The following is a 22,320-nucleotide window of genomic DNA, read 5'->3' as shown; positions in this document are numbered from 1 at the left end:
AAATTACCCGCTGTCTGGAAAGTCCCCGTCAACTGAAAAACTCCAAGAATTGGTTTCGATAGGGAGAAGAATTGGTTTCGATAGGGAGAAGAATTGGTTTCGATAGGGAGAAGGAGTGGCGCAAGAGGTTGGTTTACGGGAACAAGTGAGGGGGTGGAAAGTCCCTAAAGGCCCCACAGTTGAGAACCCGCCTGCCAATGCAGGGGACACGGGTTCGAGTCCTGGTCCCAGAAGATCCCATATGCCTTGGAGCAACTAAGCCTGTGTGCCAGAACTACTGAGCCTGTGCTCTAGAGCCGACGAGCCACAGCTACTGAGCCCATGTGCCACAACTACTGAAGCCTGTGCTCCTAGAGCCCATGCTCGGCAAGAAAGAGAAGCCACCGCAATGAGAAGCCCACGCACCTCAATGAAGAGTAGCCCCTGCTCACACCACAACTAGAGAAAGCCTGTGAGCAGCAACGAAGGCCCAACACAGCCAAAAATAAAGAAAGAAAAATTTATATTAGAAAAAAAATGTATGGATCACCTGCTATGTGCCAAGCCCCATTGTAAAGGATTTGAAATACCTCAGTGGGCAAAAGAGAGATCATTGCTCTGGAGAACTGTTTTGGGAGGTGGGGGTGGGGGAAGGAGGTAGAGAGCAGACAATAAGCCATGAATATAATTATATAACATTTTAGGAGATAAGTGTTATGGGAAAAAGTGAAAGAGCAGTGTGGTGGGGATTTGGGGCTCATTTGGGAAAGTGAGTAGGGTAGCTCCTCACAGGCCTCACTGAGAGAGTGAGATTGGAGGGAAGAGTCAGAGGCAGTGCAGGAGAGGAGGGCCATTTCAGGCACTGAGAAGCCAACAAATTTTTTTTTTATTTGTAAAGAAACACATGTCCCATTTAGAAGGTTTGATAAATAAAATAAAGATGCACTTGATACCACCATACAAAAATAAATGGTTAACATTTTGGTGAACATCTTTTAGCAGCCCTTTGAACTCCATATTAATCTCTCTGATAGTCACACCAATCTGTTTTTAACAAAATGGAATATTGCAGACAGCAACTGTAACCTATGTTGGTTACAATTATGTGTGGGTTTTTTTCCCCACTTAAGAATATGCCTTGAATATTTGAACTTGCCAAAAAATATTATCTGTCAGTAGTGTTTTCAGTGACTTCAGTACATTCTATTGCATTTAAATAAATTTTTTTGTTAAACATATTTAAACTTATTTATTTAAATGTATTTACCTAATATTTTACCCCTACTGTTAGTTATATTTTTCCTAGTTTTTTGCTCCATTAATATCCTTGTAGCTATATCTTTGAAAATTATTTTCTTTTATTTATTTATTTATTTATTTTTAGCTGTGTTGGGTCTTTGTTTCTGTGAGAGGGCTTTCTCTAGTTGCAGCGAGCGGGGGCCACTCTTCATTGCGGTGCGCAGGCCTCTCACTATCTCGGCCTCCGTTGTGGAGCACAGGCTCCAGACGCGCAGGCTCAGTAGTTGTGGCTCACGGTCCCAGTTGCTCCGCAGCATGTGGGATCTTCCCAGACCAGGGCTCGAACCCGTGTCGCCTGCATCAGCAGGCGGACTCTCAACCACTGCACCACCAGGGAAACCTGAAAATTATTTTCTTAGTTTAAATTCCCTGAAGTTGAATTGCTGGATCAAGGACTGGTAGATTTCTAAGTACATTGCCTAGTTGCCTTCCAGGAAGATTTAACAATTTATATTTCCATAAGCAGTTTCTGACACTCATGCCCACTCTGGGTTTTTTTCTTTTTAACGCTTAAAAAAAATGCTCTTTTTTATTTAATAGAGCAAAATTTTTATATTTAATTTGAAATAAAATATAATATCATATTTATTGAACCATTCAAATATATTAATTGCCTGTATGGGTACTTCGGCCATTTCCTATTGAAATGTTAAAACTTTTGGTATCATTTTGAAATACTGTATATGCACAATTTTTTAAAGAGAAAAGTGCTTTGTTGTTTATCCTGTCTATGAAAATAATGCATTCATTGTTAAAAAAATTTACACACAGTATATGGAATAAAGAAACACGTAATAAAGAAATAAATCCAACAGAAACATTGATTACGTTTATATGCTATTCATATATGCTGTTGTATGTGCATACACACATTTGTGTGTATGAAACAAAAATAGAATCATATTTCTCATACTTTAAAAAATGTAAACCATACATACAGAAAGCCAATTAGAACATATAATCCAGTGTAACACATGATTATAAAGAGATCACCCCGGTAAACATCTACCCAACTTGAGAGGTAGCCCCCTACTAACACTCAGTACCTTCTTCCTCATCACTAGTCAGCTACTATCATGACTTTTGAGATAGACCTTTTTTTGCTTTTCTTTATGGTTTTACTACCTACTCATACATCCTTACGTAATAGTTTTACTTGTTTTTAACTTTATAAAATAGAGTCATATAATCGTATTTTTTGTGTGCTTTGTTCTCCAAACATTTTGTCAGCTTTATCCCCATTATTGCAGGTAACTTTACTTATTATACTGTCAATGGACATTTATGTTGTTTCCAAGTTTTATCTTTTAGGAACCGTGATAAAGCAAATTTAGTAATATGTTATTGGTAGAATCTAGGTGATGATATGTGGGCATTCACTGTAAAATTCTTTCAACTTTACTTTGTATTTGAAAATTTTCATAATAAAATGTTGAGGAAAACTCCATACCTAGGGTTTGACCCAAAATGGAGTAGCCCCATTCCTCCCATGTCATCCCTTTTACAATTAAAAATCCATGGACATAACACAACAAACAAGCACAGGAAGACTCTGAAATGTGGAAGGAAGAAGGCAAACTGAGAACTTTAGAGCCAGGGAAGGACGTGTGGTAAATTCCCTTGTTTTCCTTATCACCTCCTATATCTCTCAGCCAGAATGTTGCAGAAGCTTCCAAGCCAGAACCAACAACAGACCCAGACAAGAAAAAAAAAAACAAAAACAAAACTCTAAGAAAAGCCTATTTCCCTTAGTTGAAACTGGGGAAAAAGGTGGCCTAACACAGAACTTTTTTGGTAACACCCACCTTACTGTAACCAAACACCAGTGGGAAACAGCCCCCCACCCATCTGAACTGTGGAAGCCAAAGGGAGCAGCATGTTTTTCTCAAGTGGAAAGAAAAGGAACTGTCAACCATGAATTCTATATCTGGTGAAAATACAATTCAGGAGTAAAAGGGAAATAAAGACATTCTCAGACAAAGGATAACCAAGAATATTCATTGCTAGCAGAGCTACCCTTAAAGAATAACTAAAGGAAGTATTCTAAACAAAGTAAATGATAAAAGAAGAAGGCTTGGAACTGCAGAGAGAAAAAAAAAAGAACATCAGAGTGGTAAAAATAGGGATAACTAAAATAGACTCTCTTACCTATGAGTTTCTTAAAACATAAGTGATGGTTGAAGCAAAAATGATAGCATGATTGGTGCCCAATGTATACAGAGGAAAGACTTAAGACAATTATATTTTAAAAAGTGGGGAGACAGAGGGACCTCAGTGGAATTAAGGTTTCTGTACTTTCTAAGTTATGTGTGTATACCTAGAGCAACCACTAAAAAATTATACAAAATGATATACTGAAGAAGACTATATAAATCAAGGTGGAAGTCTAAAAAATGTTTAAGTAACCTACGAGAAGGCCAGAGAAGAGAAGCAGAACAAGAAACATGAAACAGAAAACAAGGTTAAACAAAATCCTTTCTCTCTCATTAATCAAATGGCTCACAATAGACTATTTCAAGCTTTATTTGTTTGTTTTTCATTTTCAAGTAAGAGTAATAGTAGCTTTAAAAAACATGCTGCTATAATAAACCAGTCACAGAAAGACAAATACTCTATTATTCTACTTATATGAGGTACTTTGAATAGTCAGAATCATGGAAACAGAAAGCAGAATGGTGGTTGCCTGGGGCTGGGGGGAGGTGCTGCGGGGAGTTACTGTTTAATTGGTACAGATTTAGTTTTACAAGATGAAGAGTTCTGGAGATGGATGGTGGTGATGGTTGCACAACACTGTGGATATATTTAATACCACTGAACTGTACACTTGAAAATGGTTAAGATGGTAATTTTTATGTGTATTTTACCACAATAAAATTTCTTGGGAAAAAATGCTGCTATAAATATTCTGTACATGCTGATGTACCTCTTCACATGAGTTTTTCTAGAGTTTGCAGATACCTGTGAATAATTAAGACTTTTCCAGGAGTGCATAGTTACTGATAGTTGTAAGGGAATGAATGTCTAGGCCACAATTTCCATTTGTGTTCTCCTGAGCAAGGAAGGTTCTCTCCTCTTTTCATTCCCTTCAAATAACCCTCTTCCCACTCACCAGAGGACTCTTAAAATGGTGCAGTGCCCAATGGTGTCAAACTCTCTGGAGTACCACAGTCTAGGGCTACTGAAACGAGTCTTTTCTAGGAAGACTTCTTTTCTGATTAATGAAAGACCCCACACATGGGGCTTCCCTGTCTTTAGTAACATTTCTGTTAGAAATGGGATACATAGGCCCTTAGCAGGCTCTGAGACCAGATACTTCAACCATTTGAGAGTCATGGTAGTTTAACTGTCCCTTCTCATCTAGTCAACAACCTGTCAAATAACATACTGCTTTCGAGAAAGAGTGTATGGTGAGAACAATGCAATTAGGGCACTGGTAAAGAAAATATTGAATGATTAAAATGGCACACCACACACACACACACACACACACACACACACATTTTTTTTTTAAAGCAAGCACCATTCTGCAAGAGATGATGTGAAAAGTATTTCAAAATGGATGCCAACTGGAGAAACTTAATGGGCTTACTCACTGATGTGTCAACTTTGTCTTCAGCTCTGCTCCATATTCATCCACAGGAGGGCGCATTAAATGTCCAACCTGTATTTTTTCTAACACCACCAAGCTGTTAACTCAGTTGTGACACAGTTTACCTGGAGATGATATCAGAGGCCACAAGTTAAGGCTTCAGTCCCACAAGACTGTCCACCACTCCAAATCCCACCCCCACTTCAGACACCAATCTCAAGTTCAGGTTGTTACCTGTGACTCTGACCTACTGGCTATAAATCAGAGATTTATGCACCCCCTCCTCAAGTTTGATTAATATTCTAGAGAAGCTCACAGAATTCAGGAAAACATTTTGCTTACAAAATCACCAGTTTACTATAAAAGGATATAATACAGAAACAGCCCAATGGAAGAGATGCATAGGACAAGGTATGGGGAAAGGATGCAGAGTTTTCTTGCTCTCTCTGAGCACCTCTCTCCCAGCACCTCCACAAGTTCACCAACCTGGACGCTCTGAACCCCAGTCATTTTGAGATTTTATAGAGGCTTCATTACATAGGCATGATTGATTAAATCATTGGTCATTGATGATTGAACTCAATCTCCAGCTCTCCAGCCCCTCTTCCCTCCCCTGATATTGGGGAGTGGGGATGGGGCTACTTCAACCCTCTAATAACATGGTTTGTTCCCTGGCAACATGCCCCCATCCTAGGTGTTTTCCAAAAATTATTTCATTAACGTAAGGTCTGGTGTGGTTGAAAAGAGCTTGTTATGAATATCAAAAGACACATTTATCACTCTTACCACTTAGGAAATCCCAAGGGTTTTGGGAGCTCTGTGCCAGAAACTGGTTGAAGATCATATATATATTTCTTATTATCAATCCCAATATCACAAACTGGCCAAAACAGCAACTTGAAGCAGTCATGTTAATGATGCTTCTTGTCTTTTTATTTATTCTCTTTTTTAAATGCAGATTTTTAAGTGTACATTTTCGTCAATTTTGATAAATTTGTTTGACCCCAAATAAAACATGGAACATTTTCATTATCCCAGAAATTTCCCTCAAACTACTTCCCACTCAAAACCACCCACCCAGAAGCAACCACTGTTCTGATATCTTTTGCTGTAAATTAGTTTTGCCAGTTCTAAAACTTCATATAAATGGAATCTTATAGTATGTACTTTTTTGTGTCTCACTTCTCTCCCTCAACATATTATTTATGAGATTAATTTATTATGGTCTGTGTATTGATACTTTATTTAATTTTATTTTTTGCTGCATTGGGTCTTAGTTGTGGCACGTGGGCTCTTCATTGCGGTATGTGGGCTTCTCTCTAGTTGCTGTGTGCAGGCTCTCTTAGTTGTGGCGTGCAGGCTCAGTAGTTGCACTGCACGGGCTTAGTTGCCCTGCTGAATGTGGAATCTTAGTTCTCCATCCAGGGATCAAACCCACGTCTCCTGCATTGGAAGGTGGATTCTTAACCACTAGACGACCAGGAAAGTCCCACTGTGTAGTATTTCATTGCACAAATGTACAACAGTGTTTATGCATTCACCTGTTGGTGGACATTTGGATTGTTTCTAAGTTATTATGAATAAAGCTGCCATGAACATTGGTGCACAAATCTTTTGGTGGGCATAGATTTATTTCTCTTGGGTAAATACCTAAGACTAGAACAACTGGTTGTGGGGTAGGTATATTACTCTGCTTGGGCTGCAGAGTAATACAAAATACACAGGCTGGGTGGTTTAAACAACAGAAATTTATTTCTCACTGTTCTTGAGGCTAAAAAGTCCTGGGAAGTTCTGATCTGAGAAGTATAAGATTAAGGCACCAGCAAGGTAGGGTTTATTCTGAGGCCTCTTCTCTTGGCTTGTAGGCAGCTGCCATCTTGCTGTGTGCTCACATGATCTCTTTATGAGTGCAGGAAAGAGAGAGAGCAAGATCCCTGGTGTCTCATTTTATAAGGGCCCTAATCCCATCATGAGGGCCCCACTCTCATGACCTCAACTAGCCCTGATTACTTCCCAAAAGCCTCATTTTCAAATACCATCCACTGGGGGTTAGGACTTCAACATATGCATTTTGGGAGGAACACAATCATTCAGTCCATAACAGTAGGTGACGTTTAACTTTATAACAAACTATTAAATGGCTTTCCAAATTGGTTTTATCATTTTACACTCCCAGGAGCAATGTAGGAGAATTCCCACATGTTCACTAACTCTTGGTACTGTCATCTCTTTCATTTTAGCCTTTTATTGAGTGTATAATGGCATCTCATTGTACTTTGTACTTTCAATTCGTATTTCCCTGAAGACTAATGATTTTGAGCCCCTTTTCAGGTGCTCACGGGCCATTTGTATATGTTCTTTTGTGAAGTATCAGCTCAAGTCTCTTTCAAGTCACTATCACAGTTTTCAAGGTCTCTGTGAAATATGATTTACTTGGTACCAAAGAGTACAAGCAGATCTGAAGGGCGTCAGGAATTGCAGTGATGTGGGATGTCCTCCATCAGAGCTATTTTTCTTATTCTCCCAGCCATAAATTAACTTTTACTAAACCTCTAGATGCTGTAAACTGTCCCTTAGCCTTTTGGTCACAGTAACTTAATTTAGATGCTCTTAAACATTCCTTGGTGAATTTAGTTGTGTCAAACAATGGTTCTGTAGGTAGGGAATGCCTCTGGAAGGACTGGCTGAATTTTATCAAACTTAAATTGATAAAATTCATATCAAAACTGATATGAAACTCAGTTCAGTTATTTCATGCTGTTAAGAACTTTTATCCTGGGCTTCCCTGGTAGCACAGTGGTTAAGAATCTGCCTGCCAATGCAAGGGACACAGGTTCCAGCCCTGGTCCGGGAAGATCCCACAGGCCATGGAGCAACTAAGCCTGAACGCAACAACTACTGAGCCTGCACTCTAGAGCCCACAAGCCACAACTACTGAAGCCTGCGTGCCTAGAGCCCGTGCTCTGCAACAAGAGAAACCACTGCAATGAGAAGCCAGCGCACTGCCATGAAGAGTAGCCCCCAGTCGCCACAACTAGAGAAAGCCCGCACACAGCAATGAAGACCCAGCACAGCCAAAAATAAATAAAATAAAATAAATAAATTTTTTTTAAAAGAACTTTTATCCTGAGCACAGACTCTACATTCTCGCTATATGCTATGTTCATCATTGCTCAGCTGTGTACCGGAGCTGTGGCAAAGCTTTGTGTCTTCAGATGACCCCAGTTGGAAGCACACTGCTTGCTCTACCACCAGTAGACTTTAGGGGTCACACTGCACATCATCCCCATGGTTCCAATCCTTACATCATCTTTAAACTTTTTCCTATAAGAGGTTTAATTAATGAATTGTCTAATACATAACAACATGTATGTGTAATCAGTACTGCATATCATTATACCTATACCAATTAATAACATTGAAACCCAAATCTGATCTTGTCCTATAGGACTAAAATTGCTGGCTAAGTTTAAGGAGCACATATTTTGAAACATTTAAAATTGATCCAGTTCTAACAAGTAATCCACACTTATTCTATTCTCACTCACATTATTTATGACATTACATTAATACTTTCTTTCATTTCTTGGCTCAGCAATACATCAGCCCAAGAAATGTGACTTAGTGGTGCAAATATCAGCAAACAATTCTAGTCTTAAATCACCTCTAATAATCTTATGGGTGGCAGAACAATACCTTAAAGAAGAAAAATTCACAAGAATCTTAAGAGCCCCCTTCACAAAAATCAAGTAGCAATAACTTGTTTAGCAAACATCAAGTAGCAGCAAATTGTGGCATATTAATCTCTTGCTACCATAGAATATATTTTGTAAAGATTTCAAGATACCCCTTACAGATTTCCTCCTGTGTCTAAAGCACTATGCTCATAAGGCATGTGATTCTGTGTGTTCTCAAGGCCTCCAAACACCAGGTAACAATGGCCCACACAGAAGGACAAACCTGAGAATAGTCTTTAAGTTGAAGTGCACATTTTCTGTCCCAAAAGGGAAGGGTAAAAAATTATGATTAATAAACGTACCCATACATCTTAACATACAGAAAAATTTAGATCTTATACCTTCTATTTAGATCTTATACCTTCTATTCAAGAATATGTAGCTAAGAATATGTAGCTAAGAATATGTAGATAGGTGTAACTTTTGGGCCATTATCCTCCACATCTTCCAAGTGTCCAGAAATATCTTCTGGCCCAGCAGCCGTAATTTCAGCTGGCTTCACACCATTTAATTGTTTCATTTATGTTTTGAATAGATACAAGGAGTGCAGTGTGCCAGCTGGTCTTTTTCAGATATTTCCCTTCAGTGGGAGTGGTCTTTTCAGAGGTGCATACAACTATTCAGCAGCTGTCTCCTCAGATGTTTCAGATGATAGCTCAGGTACAAGGAAGCAAGACTCATGATGGCTTTGAAGCCCTAGGCCCTATCAGATCTAATGTATCTTGTAACAGCCTATGAGAATAGCTTAGTTTCCAAAGTTCCTGCAAGGGACTTGCCCAGTGTAAATACACGTTACCAATCAGGAGTCATTTTTATCTTAAGCAATGTTGCCTCATTATGCAGCTGATGGATCTTTTGAGCATGCTACCAAGGCAGTCAGAACCATAAATAAGATTGTTCAGAAACACAGTTGACATACTTTCTTGGGTAGTTACCAGGGGAACAGAGCTAAAATGCTATTCCAAGGTCAAATTCTTTCACAGAGAAAAGAAAGGATTTTCTGATCTTATTACCTATCACCTGTCCCCTTGTTCTTTGGTTGTTTTTTTTTCATTAAACTGTATTTTGAGATCATTACTGATTCACATGCACTTGTCAGAAATAACACACAGGGCTCCTGTGTATACTTTACCGTTTCCCCAGTGGCAACATCTTGCAAAACTATAGTACAATAATGTGCTTGTTAGCTTTTTTAATACAGAAAAGAAGACAAGTTAGTATATACTTGGTCACCAGGACTTATATTGTAAAATGGGCCATTAACAACCAATTTATTTATTCAATAATTAGGTGATTTTTTGATCAAAATGACTTTTTAGTATCCATAATATTTTTATAGGAAATTTTCTACCAAATAATAGTATGACAGTATTTAACACATCAAACATAGTATTATGTCACAGAGTTAACAGCATCTCTTTCATCCTCTCAGCAAGTGTCTCTTTTAGGTATCTCAAACTTAGTATGTTTTAAATTGGATGTTTTATCTTCTCTCCCAAAGCAGTTTTACCAGCAGTTTTAGCAGACTTAATTTTTTTAGATCAGTGTTAGGTTCACAGCAAAACTGAGTGGAAGGTACAGAGAGCTCCCATACACCTCCTACCTTACCCACATACACAGCTTTCACCACAATTTTTTTAATATATACTGCAGGTTCTTATTAGTCATCCATTTTATACACATCAGTGTATACATGTCAATCTCAATCTCCCAATTTGTCACACCACCCCTGCCCCCCGCCACTTTCCTCCCTTGGTGTCCATATGTCTGTTCTCTACATCTGTGTCTCAATTTCAGCCCTGCAAACCAGTTCATCTGTACCATTTTTCTAGGTTCCACATACATGTGTTAATATGTGATATTTGTTTTTCTCTTTCTGACTTACTTCACTCTGTATGACAATCTTTAGATTCATCCACGTCTCAACAAATGACACAATTACATTCCTTTTTATGGCTGAGTAGTATTCCATTGTATATATGTACCACATCTTCTTTATCCATTCATCTGTCGACGGGCATTTAGGTTGCTTCCATGACCTGGCTATTGTAAATAGTGCTGCAGTGAACATTGGGGTGCATGTGTCTTTTTGATTACGGTTTTCTCAGGGTATGTGCCCAGTAGTGGGATTACTGGGTCATATGGTAATTCTATGTTTAGTTTTTTTTTTTAATTTCTTTTACATCTTTATTGGAGTATAAATACTTTACAATGGTGTGTTAGTTTCTGCTTTATAACAAAGTGAATCAGTTATACATATACATATGTTCCCATATCTCTTCCCTCTTGCGTCTCCCTCCCTCCCACCCTCCCTATCCCACCCCTCCAGGCGGTCACAAAGCACCGAGCTGATCTCCCTGTGCTATGAGGCTTCTTCTCACTAGCTATCAATTTTACGTGTGGTAGTGTATATATGTCCATGCCACTCTCTCACTTTGTCACAGCTTACCCTTCCCCCTCCCCATATCCTCAAGTCCATTCTCTAGTAGGTCTGTGTCTTTATTCCTGTCTTACCCTTAGGTTCATCATGACATTTTTTTTTAGATTACATATATATGTGTTAGCATACGGTATTTGTCTTTCTCTTTCTGACTTACTTCACTCTGTATGACAGACTCTAGGTCCATTCACCTCACTACAAATAATTCAATTTCGTTTCTTTTTATGGCTGCATAATATTCCGTTGTATATATGTGCCATGTCTTCTTTATCCATTCATCCAATAATGGACACTTAGGTTGTTTCCATCTCCGGGCTATTGTAAATAGAGCTGCAATGAACATTTTGGTACATAACTCTTTCTCTTTGAATTATGGTTTTCTCAGGGTATATACCCAGTAGTGGGATTGCTGGGTCATATGGTAGTTCTATTTGTAGTTTTTTAAGGAAACTCCATACTGTTCTCCATAGTGGCTGTACCAATTCACATTCCCACCAGCAGTGGAAGAGTGTTCCCTTTTCTCCACACCCTCTGCAGCATTTATTCTTTCTAGATTTTTTGATGATGGCCATTCTGACTGGTGTGAGATGATATCTCATTGTAGTTTTGATTTGCATTTCTCTAATGATTAATGATGTTGAGCATTCTTTCATGTGTTTGTTGGCAGTCTGTATATCTTCTTTGGAGAAATGTCTATTTAGGTCTTCTGCCCATTTTTGGATTGGGTTGTTTGATTTTTTGTTATTGAGCTGCATGAGCTGCTTGTAAATTTTGGAAATTAATCCTTTGTCAGTTGCTTCATTTGCAAATATTTTCTCCCATTCTGAGGATTGTTTTTTGGTCTTGTTCATGGTTTCCTTTGCTGTGCAAAAGCTTTGACGTTTCATTAGGTCCCATTTGTTTATTTTTGTTTTTATTTCCATTTCTCTAGGAGGTGGGTCAAAAAGGATCTTGCTGTGATTTATGTCATACAGTGTTCTGCCTATGTTTTCCTCTAAGAGTTTGATAGTTTCTGGCCTTACATTTAGGTCTTTAATCCATTTTGAGCTTATTTTTGTGTATGCTGTTAGGGAGTGATCTAATTTCATACTTTTACATGTACCTGTCCAGTTTTCCCAGCACCACTTATTGAAGAGGCTGTCTTTTCTCCACTGTACATTCCTGCCACCTTTATCAAAGATAAGGTGACCATATGTGCGTGGGTTTATCTCTAGGCTTTCTATCCTGTTCCATTGATCTATCTTTCTGTTTTTGTGCCAGCACCATATTGTCTTGAATACTGTAGCTTTGTAGTATAGTCTGAAGTCAGGGAGCCTGATTCCTCCAGCTCCATTTTTCGTTCTCAAGATTGCTTTGGCTATTCGGGGTCTTTTGTGTTTCCATACAAATTGTGAAATTTTTTGTTCTAGTTCTGTGAAAAATGCCAGTGGTCGTTTGATAGGGATCGCATTGAATCTGTAGATTGCTTTGGGTAGTAGAGTCATTTTCACAATGTTCATTCTTCCAGTCCAAGAACATGGTATATTGTTCTATCTATTTGTATCATCTATAATTTCTTTCATCAGTGTCTTACAATTTTTCTGCATACAGGTCTTTTTTCTCCTTAGGTAGGTTTATTCCTAGATATTTTATTCTTTTTGTTGCAATGGTAAATGGGAGTGTTTTCTTGATTTCACTTTCAGATATTTCATCGTTAGTGTATAAGAATGCAAGAGATTTCTGTGCATTAATTTTGTATCCTGAAACTTTACCAAATTCATTGATTAGCTCTAGTTTTCTGGTGGCATCTTTCGGATTCTCTATGTATAGTATCATGTCATCTGCAAACAGTGGCAGCTTTACTTCTTTTCCGATTTGGATTCCTTTTATTTCCTTTTCTTCTCTGAATGCTGTGGCTAAAACTTTCAAAACTATATTGAATAAGAGTAGTGAGAGTGGGCAACCTTGTCTTGTTCCTGATCTTAGCAGAAGTGCTTTCAGTTTTTCACCATTGAAGACGATGTTGGCTGTGGGTTTGTCATATATGGCCCTTATTATGTTGAGGAAAGTTCCCTCTGTGCCTACTTTCTGCAGGGTTTTTATCATAACTGGGTATTGAATTTTGTCAAACGCTTTCTCTGCATCTATTGAGCTGATCGTATGGTTTTTCTCCTTCAATTTGTTAATATGGTATATCACATTGATTGATTTGCATACATCGAAGAATCCTTGCATTCCTGGAATAAACCCCACTTGATCATGGTGTATGATCCTTTTAATGTGCTCTTGGATTCTGTGTGCTAGTATTTTGTTGAGGATTTTTGCATCTATGTTCATCAGTGATATTGACCTGTAGTTTTCTTTCTTTGTGACATCCTTGTCTGGTTTTGGTATCAGGGTGATGGTGGCCTCATAGAATGAGTTTGGGAGTGTTCCTCCCTCTGCTATATTTGGGAAGAGTTTGAGAAGGATCGGTGTTAACTCTTCTCTAAATGTTTGATAGAATTCGCCTGTGAAGCCATCTGGTCCTGGGCTTTTGTTTGTTGGAAGATTTTTAATCACAGTTTCAATTTCAGTGTTTGTGATTGGTCTGTTCATATTTTCTATTTCTTCCTGATTCAGACTTGGCAGGTTGTGCATTTCTAAGAAGTTGTCCATTTCTTCCAGGTTGTCCATTTTATTGGCATAGAGTTGCTTGTAGTAATCTCTCATGATATTTTTTATTTTTGCAGCATCAATTGTTACTTCTTTTTCATTTCTAATTCTACTGATATGAGTTTTCTCCCTTTTTTTCTTAATGAGTCTGGCTAATGGTTTATCTATTTTGTTTATCTTCTCAAAGAACCAGCTTTTAGTTTTATTGATCTTTGCTATTGTTTCCTTCATTTCTTTTTCATTTATTTCTAATCTGATTTTTATGATTACTTTCCTTCTGCTAACTTTGGGGTTTTTTTGTTCTTCTTTCTCTAACTGCTTTAGGTGCAAGGTTAGGTTGTTTATTCGAGATTTTTCCTGTTTCTTAGGGTGGGCTTGTATTGCTATAAACTTCCCTCTTAGAACTGCTTTTGCTGCATCCCATAAGTTTTGGGTTGTTGTGTCTCCATTGTCATTTGTTTCTAGGTATTTTTTTATTTCCTCTGATTTTTTCAGTGATCACTTTGTTATTAAGTAGTGTATTGTTTAGCCTCCATGTGTTTGTATTTTTTACAGATCTTTTCCTGTAATTGATATCTAGTCTCATAGCCTTGTGGTTGGAAAAGATACTTGATCAGTTTCAATTTTCTTAAATTTACCAAGGCTTGATTTGTGACTCAAGATATGATCTATCCTGGAGAATGTTCCATGAGCACTTGAGAAAAATGTGTATTCTTTTGTTTTTGGATGGAGTGTCCTATAAATATTAAGTCCATCTTGTTTAATGTATCATTTAAAACTTGTGTTTCCTTATTTATTTTCATTTTGGATGATCTGTCCATTGGTGAAAGTGGGGTGTTATAGGCCCCTGCTATGAATGTGTTACTGTTGAATTCCCCTTTTATGGCTGTTAGTATTTGCCTTATGTACTGAGGTGCTCCTATGTAGGGTGCATAAATATTTACAATTGTTATATCTTCTTCTTGGATTGATCCCTTGATCAGTATGTAGTGTTCTTCTTTGTCTTTTCTAATAGTTTTTATTTTGTCTGATATGAGAATTGCTACTGCAGCTTTCTTTTGGTTTCCATTTACATGGAATATCTTTTTCCATCCCCTTACTTTCAGTCTGTATTTGTCTCTAGGTCTGATGTGGGTCTCTTGTAGACAGCATATATATGGGTCTTGTTTTTGTATCCATTCAGCCAATCTGTGTCTTTTGGTGGGAGCATTTAGTCCATTTACATTTAAGGTAATTATCGATATGTATGTTCCTATCCCCATTTTCTTAATTGTTTTGGGTTTGTTATTATAGGTCTTTTCCTTCTCTTGTGTTTCTTGCCTAGAGAAGTTCCTTTAGCATTCGTTGTAAAGGTGGTTTGGTGGTGCTGAACTCTCAGCTTTTGCTTGTCTGTAAACGTTTTAATTTCTCCATCAAATCTGAATGAGATCCTTGCTGGGTACAGTAACCTTGGTTGCAGGTTTTTCTCCTTCATCATTTACAGTATGTCCTGCCATTCCCTTCTGGCTTGCAGAGTTTCTGCTGAGAGATCAGCTGTTAACCTTATGGGGATTCCCTTGTGTGTTATTTGTTGTTTTTCCCTTGTTGCTTTTAATATGTTTTCTTTGTATTTAATTTTTGACAGTTTGATTAATATGTGTCTTGGGGTATTTCTCCTTGGATTTATCCTGTATGGGACTCTCTGTGCTTCCTGGACTTATTTCCTTTCCCATATTAGGGAAGTTTTCAACTATAATCTCTTCAAATATTTTCTCAGTCCTTTTTCTCTTCTTTTTCTGGAACTGCTATAATTCGAATATTGGTGTGTTTAATGTTGTCCCAGAAGTCTCTGAGACTCTCTTCAGTTCTTTTCATTCTTTTTTCTTTATTCTGCTCTGCAGTAGTTATTTCCACTATTTTATCCCCCAGGTCACTTATCCTTTCTTCTGCCTCAGTTATTCTGCTATTGATCCCATCTAGAGTATTTTTCATTTCATTTATTGTGTTGTTCATCATTGTTTGTTTCTTTTGTTCTTCTAGGTCCTTGTTAAATGTTTCTTGCATTTTGTCTATTTCCAAGATTTTGGATCATCTTTACTATCATTATTCTGAATTCTTTTTCAGGTAGACTGCCTATTTCCTCTTCATTTGTTAGGTCTGGTGCGTTTTTATCTTGCCCCTTCATGTGTTGTGTGTTTTTCTGCTTCTCATTTTGCATATCTTACTGTGTTTGGGGTCTCCTTTTTGCAGGCTGCATGTTCGTAGTTTCTGTTGTTTTTGATGTCTCTCCCCAGTGGCTAAGGTTGGTTCAGTGGGTTTTGTAGGCTTCCTGGTGGAGAGGACTAGTGCCTGTGTTCTGGTGGATGAGGCTGGATCTTGTCTCTCTGGTGGGCAGGTCCACGTCTGGTGGTGTGTTTTGGGGTGTCTGTGAACTTATTATGATTTTAGGCAGCCTCTCTGTTAATGTGTGGAGTTGTGTTCCTGTTTTGCTAGTTGTTTGGCATAGATTGTCCAGGACTGTAGCTTGCTGGTCGTTGAGTGAAGCTGGGTGCTGGTGTTGAGATGGAGATCTCTGGGAGATTTTCGCCATTTGATATTATGTGGAGCTGGGAGGTCTCCTGTTGACCAGTATCCTGAAGTTGGCTCTCGCACCTCAGAGGCACAGCACTGACTCCTGGCTGCAAAACCAAGAGCCTTTCATTCATAAGGCTCAGAATGAAAGGGAGAAAAAGTAGAGAAAGAATTAGTAGAGGTAGGAAGAAAGAAAGAAAGAAAGAAAGAAAGAAAAGAGGGAAGGAAGGAAGTAAAAAAGGAAGAAAGAAAGAAAGCAAAGAAGGAAAGAAGGAATGAAAGAAAGGAGGGAGGAAGGAAGGAAGGAAGGAAGGAGGGAAGGAAGGAAAAAAGAAAGAAAGAAGATACAGTATAATAAAATAAAGTAAAATATAATAAAGTTATTAAATTAAAAAAATAATTATTTAGAAAAAAAAGGATGAATAGAACCTTAGGACAAATATTAGAAGCAAAGCTATACAGACAAAATCTCACACAGAAGCATACACATACACCCTCACAAAAAGAGGAAAAGGGGAAAAAATAATAAATCTTGCTCTCAAAGTCCACCTCCTCCATTTGGGATGATTCGCTGTCTATTCATGTATTCCACAGATGCAGGGTACATCAAGTTGATGGTGGAGCTTTAATCAGCTGCTTCTGAGGCTGCTGGGAGAGATTTCCCTTTCTCTTCTTTTTTCTCACAGCTCCCAGGGGCTCAGCTTTGGATTTGGCCCCGCCTCTGCGTGTAGATCACTGCAGGGCGTCTGTTTTTTGCTCAGACAGGATGGGGTTAAAGGAGCCGCTGATTCGGGGTCTCTGGCTCACTCAGGCCGGGGGGGAGGGAGGGGCGCGGAGTGCGGGGCGAACCTGCGGCGGCAGAGGTCAGCGTGATGTTGCACCAGCCTGAGGCCCGCCGTGCGTTCTCCCAGGGAAGTTGTCCCTGGATCCTGGGAACCTGGCAGTGGCGGGCTGCACAGGCTCCCTGGAAGAGGGGTGTGGATAGTGACCTGTGCTCGCACACAGGCCCCTTGTTGGCGGCAGCAGCCTTAGCGTCTCCCGCCCGTCTCTGGGGTCCACGCTTTTAGCCGCGGCTTGCACCCGTCTCTGGAGTCCGCGCTTTTAGCTGCGGCTCGCGCCCGTGTCTGGAGTTCCTTTAAGCATCGCTCTTAATCCCTTCTCCTCGCGCACCAGGAAACAAAGAGGGAAGAAAAAGTCTCTTGCCTCTTCGGCAGCTCCCGACCTTTTCCCGGACTCCCTCCCGGCTAGCCGTGGTGCACTAACCCCTTCAGGCTGTGTTCACGCAGCCAACCCCAGTCTTCTCCCTGCGCTCCGACCAAAGCCCAAGCCTCAGCTCGCAGCCCCGCCAGCCCTGGCGGGTGAGTAGATAAGCCTCTCGGGCTGGTGAGTGCAGGTCGGCACCGATCCTCTGTGCGGGAATCTCCTCGCTTTACCCTCTGCACCCCTGTTGCTGTGCTCTCCTCCGCGGCTCCGAAGCGCCCCCCTCCGCCCCCTGCAGTCTCCATCCACGAAGGGGCTTCCTAGTGTGTGGAAACCTTTCCTCCTTCACAGCTCCCTCCCACTGGTGCAGGTCCCATCCCTATTCTTTTGTCTCTGTTTTTTCTTTTGCCCTACCCAAGTACGTGGGGAGTTTCTTGCCTTTTGGGAGGTCTGAGGTCTTTTGCCAGCATTCAATAGGTGTTCTGTAGGAGTTGCTCCACGTGTAGATGTATTTCTGGTATATCTGTGCGGAGGAAGGTGATCTCCTTGTCTTACTCTTCCGCCATCTTCCCCTCCGCCCCCATGTTTAACTTTATAGGAAACTGCTAAATACTTTTCCAGAGTGGCTGTACCATTTTGCATCTCCACAAGCAACATGTGAGAGCTCCATTTGCTCTACATCCTAGCCAGCACTTGGTATTGCTGGGTTTGTTTTTTTTTTTTGCGGTACACGGGCCTCTCACTGTTGTGGCCTCTCCCGTTGCGGAGCACAGACTCTGGATGTGCAAGCTCAGCGGCCATGGCTGACGGGCCCAGCCGCTCCGTGGCATGTGGGTTCTTCCCAGACCGGGGCATGAACCTGTGTCCCCTGCATCGGCAGGTGGACTCTCAACTACTGCGCCACCAGGGAAGCCCGGTATTCTTGTTTTTTTTGTTTCTTGTTTTTAGACATTTTAGTAGTAGCTCATCCTGGATTTAATTTATATTTCCCTATTAACTAATAATGCACATGTTTTAATGTGCTTATTTGCCATCCAAGTATCTTCTTCAGGAAAGTGTACTTTCAAATCTTTTGCCTGGTTTTATTGAGCTGTTTTTCTTACTCCTGAGATTTGAGATTTCTCATACATTGTGGATTCAAGTCCTTTGTCAGGTGGGTGATTTGCAAACAAACTTCTCCTTGTTTTTGACTTTTATTTTGGATTATGATTTTGGTGTCATGGTTAACCCAGTGGTTGGAAAATATTTTTGTAAAGGGCCACATATACAGTGTTGTGTCTGTTACATGTTGCATTTTTTTCATTTTTTGTTTTGTTTTTATTTGCTTTTACAACCCTTTAATAGTGTAAGAACAATTCTTTGCTCACAGACTGTACAAAAACAGGCCATAGCTATATTTGGTCAGTAGCCCATACCTCCTCAAACCTGGTCTAAATTAAGGCAACAAAGATTTATTTCTATGTTTCTTCTAGAAGTTTTGTAATTTTAGGTTTTACATTTAGGTCTATAGTCCATTTTAAGTTAATTTTCATATGTGGTATGAAATATAGATGGAAATACTTAAAAAAATTTTTTTTGCCTATGGATATTCAATTGTTCCTCTACCGTTTGTAGCAAAAGCTATCCTTTCTACACTGAATTGCCTTTACAGCTTTGTTAAAAAAACAATTGCTCTTATATGCGTGAGCTTTTTTTCTGGACTCTGTTCTGTTTCACTTATGCATCTGTCTCTCTTCATGCCCATACCGTACTGTGTTTTTGCATTAGTGTAAGCCTTGAAGTCAGATATTGTTAATTCTGCAAATTTTTTCTTTTGGCCCTTCTACGTTTCTATATCCGTTTTAGAATTAGCTTGTCAAATCCCACAAAAAAACTGTTGGGATTTTGATTATGATTGCATTGAACCTATAAATAAATTGGGGAGAATTGACATCTTAACAATAATGACTCTTCCTAATCATGAAAACAGTATATCTCTTTATTTACTTAAATTTCTCTTGGCATTAGTCTGCAGTTTACAGGTCTTATGCATCTTTTGCCAGATACATCCCTATGTATTTCATACATTTTATGCTATTGTAAATTGTCCCATTTTTTATTTTACTTTCCAATTATTTGTTGTTGGTCTATACAATTGATTTTTAAAATATTAACTTTGTGTCCCACATGACATTGCTAAGTTCTAGTACTGTTTTTGTTTTTTGTAGATTCCATAGTCTTTTTCATGTCGGTGATTGTCATTTATGAAAAGAAGATAATTTTAGTTCTTCTCTTCCAATCTGGCTGAATTTTATTTCTTGTCCTTTCCTTAATGAACTGGCTAGAATATCTAGTACAATGTTGAATAGAAAAGATGTAAGTGGATGTATTTGCCTCATTCCTGATCTTAGGGAAAAAGCATTCAGTCTGTCCCATTAAGTATGATGTTAGCTGTGGGCTTTTCAAAATATTGCTAAGAATGTTTATATCTATGTCCAGGAGGGGCATTGGCCTTGACTTTACTTTTCTTCTAGTATCTTTATCTGCTTTTGGCATCAGAGTAATGTTGACCTCATAGAATGAGTTGTGAAGTACTCCATCTTCTCTAATTTTCTGGAAGAGTTTATTGATGTTATTTCTTCCTTAAATGTTTGGTAGAATTCACCAGTGAATCCATATGGGATTGAAGTTTTCTTAATGAGAAGGACTTTAACTATGAAGGTAATTTATTTGGACTTTAAATTTTTTCTTGAGTAAATTATAGTAGTTTGTGTCTTTTAAGAGATTTATCATGTGATGTAAGTTAAATTTATTGGTATAAAGTTGTTCATAATACTATGTGATTATCCTTTTAATGTCGGTAGAATCTGCAGTAACAGCATCTCTTGTTCCGGATATTGTTAATTTGTGTCTTTTCCTCTTTATTCTGATTAATCAGCTTAGATTTTCTAGTTTCTTAAGGTAGAAGCTGAGGTCAGTCATTGATATGACCCCTTTCTTCTTTTCTATTAGAAGTGTCTAGTGCCATAACTTTCCCTTTAGGAACTGCTATTTTCTGTTTGATTTTTTTCGGTGACCTATGGGTTATTTAAAAGTATGTTATTTTGTTTTCAAATACATGGGGATATTTAAGATATCATCATGCTATTGATTTCTAATTCAATTCCATTGTGGTTAAAGATCAGAATTTGTATGGCATGAATCCTTTAAAATTTGAGAATGAGTTTATGGCCCCAGAATACGGTCTATCTTAGTAAATGTTTCATATGCACTTGAAAAGAATGTGTATTCTGCTTTTTCGATGGAGTTTCCTATGAATGTCAATTAGGTCTAGTTGATTGATATTTGCTGTCTAAATGTTCTATATCCTTATTAATTTTCTGCGTACATATTCTATCAATTATTGAGAAAGGAGTATTGAAATCTCTGACTATATATATGGATTTGTCTAGTTCTATTTGCAGATCAATTTTTGCTTCATTAGATATATAATACTTTAGTATATTCATGTATTCTGGATTAACTGGTACTTTTATCATTATGAAATAAACTTCTTTACCCTGACAATATTCTTTAATCTTAAATCTAATTTGTCTGATATTAATATAACCACTGTAGTTTGTTTTTTAAAAAATTAGGATAATTTTAGATTTACAGAAATTTGAAAAGGTAGTCCAGAGTTCCTATATACCTTTCAACCAACTTCCCTAACGTTAACATCTTACATAACTACTGTACATTTGTTAAAGATAAGAAATTCTCATTGATCCAATATTATTAATTAATCCAAAGACCAGTTTTCCCACAAATGTCCTTTTCATTTTGTTTTGTTTTGACAGTTTTCAGTCAAGTATTTTGTGCTTAACTCAAGTATTTAGTCAAGTATTTTGTAAAATGTCCCACAATTTCAGTTTGTCTGATGTTTTCTCATGATCAGATGGTAGTTATAAATTTTTGAGGAAGAGCACCATGGAAGTAAGGTCCCCTTTTCAGCACAGCATATAAACGGTATAGAATATCAACCTATCATTCATGATGTTAACATCGATCACTTGGTTAAAGTAGTGTCTGCTAGGTTTCTCCACTGTAAAGTTACTATTTCTTTCTGTGCATACTTTATTCTTTGCAGGTGGAATCCATTTGACACTCAAGGGGAGAAGAGTTAAACTTCACCTCCCTGAGGGGGATAGTATCTAAACATATTATTGGGAATTCTTCATAAGGAAGATTGGCTCCTTCTTCCCAATTCATTTTTTATTTAATGATTTATTAATACCAGTATATAATCATGAATATTTATTTTAGGCTTATAATCTAATTCTGTCATTAATCATCTTGTGGCTCAAATTGTTCCAGCTTTGGCCGTTGTGAACTATTTCAGCTGGCTCCTATATCCTTTTGACATGCTCCATACTTTTTTTTTTTTTTTTGCATTTCTATACTTTGTGGCACTACAAGATGCTTCAGGCTGATCATCTATTTTTCTTGCCCTACCCCTAGGATCAGCCACTTTTCCAAGGAGAACAGGATTTAGAAACCAATATCTGAGCACTGGATATGCTTACTGATACTGGAATGTCACTGCTTCTAGACCCTATTAGTAGACTGAACAAGGAAATAAATGTATGTATACTAACCAATGTTATCTATCCATCTATCTAAATTTAAATTAATGTGAGTTCATGCTGGCATCTCTATTTTAATCCAGCACTATAATGTTTATTCTAGCCTTCTCTCAATGTCTGTTTATTTATAACTTCTTTATTTGACAGTGAGAAACCTTATTTCCATTATCTATAATTAATTTACTTATTGTTCAAGCCAAATATATGTGTAAAGTAGTTTCAGAATTGCTAAACTGTCACCCTGTAAGAAACAAATTTACTATTTGCAATTCAGTGTTAATGTACAAA

The sequence above is a fragment of the Phocoena sinus genome, chromosome 3 (genome assembly GCF_008692025.1).
Source record: "Phocoena sinus isolate mPhoSin1 chromosome 3, mPhoSin1.pri, whole genome shotgun sequence".
In the NCBI taxonomy this organism is placed as follows: Eukaryota; Metazoa; Chordata; class Mammalia; order Artiodactyla; family Phocoenidae; genus Phocoena; species Phocoena sinus.
Note: the sequence above shows the minus strand (reverse complement) of the source record.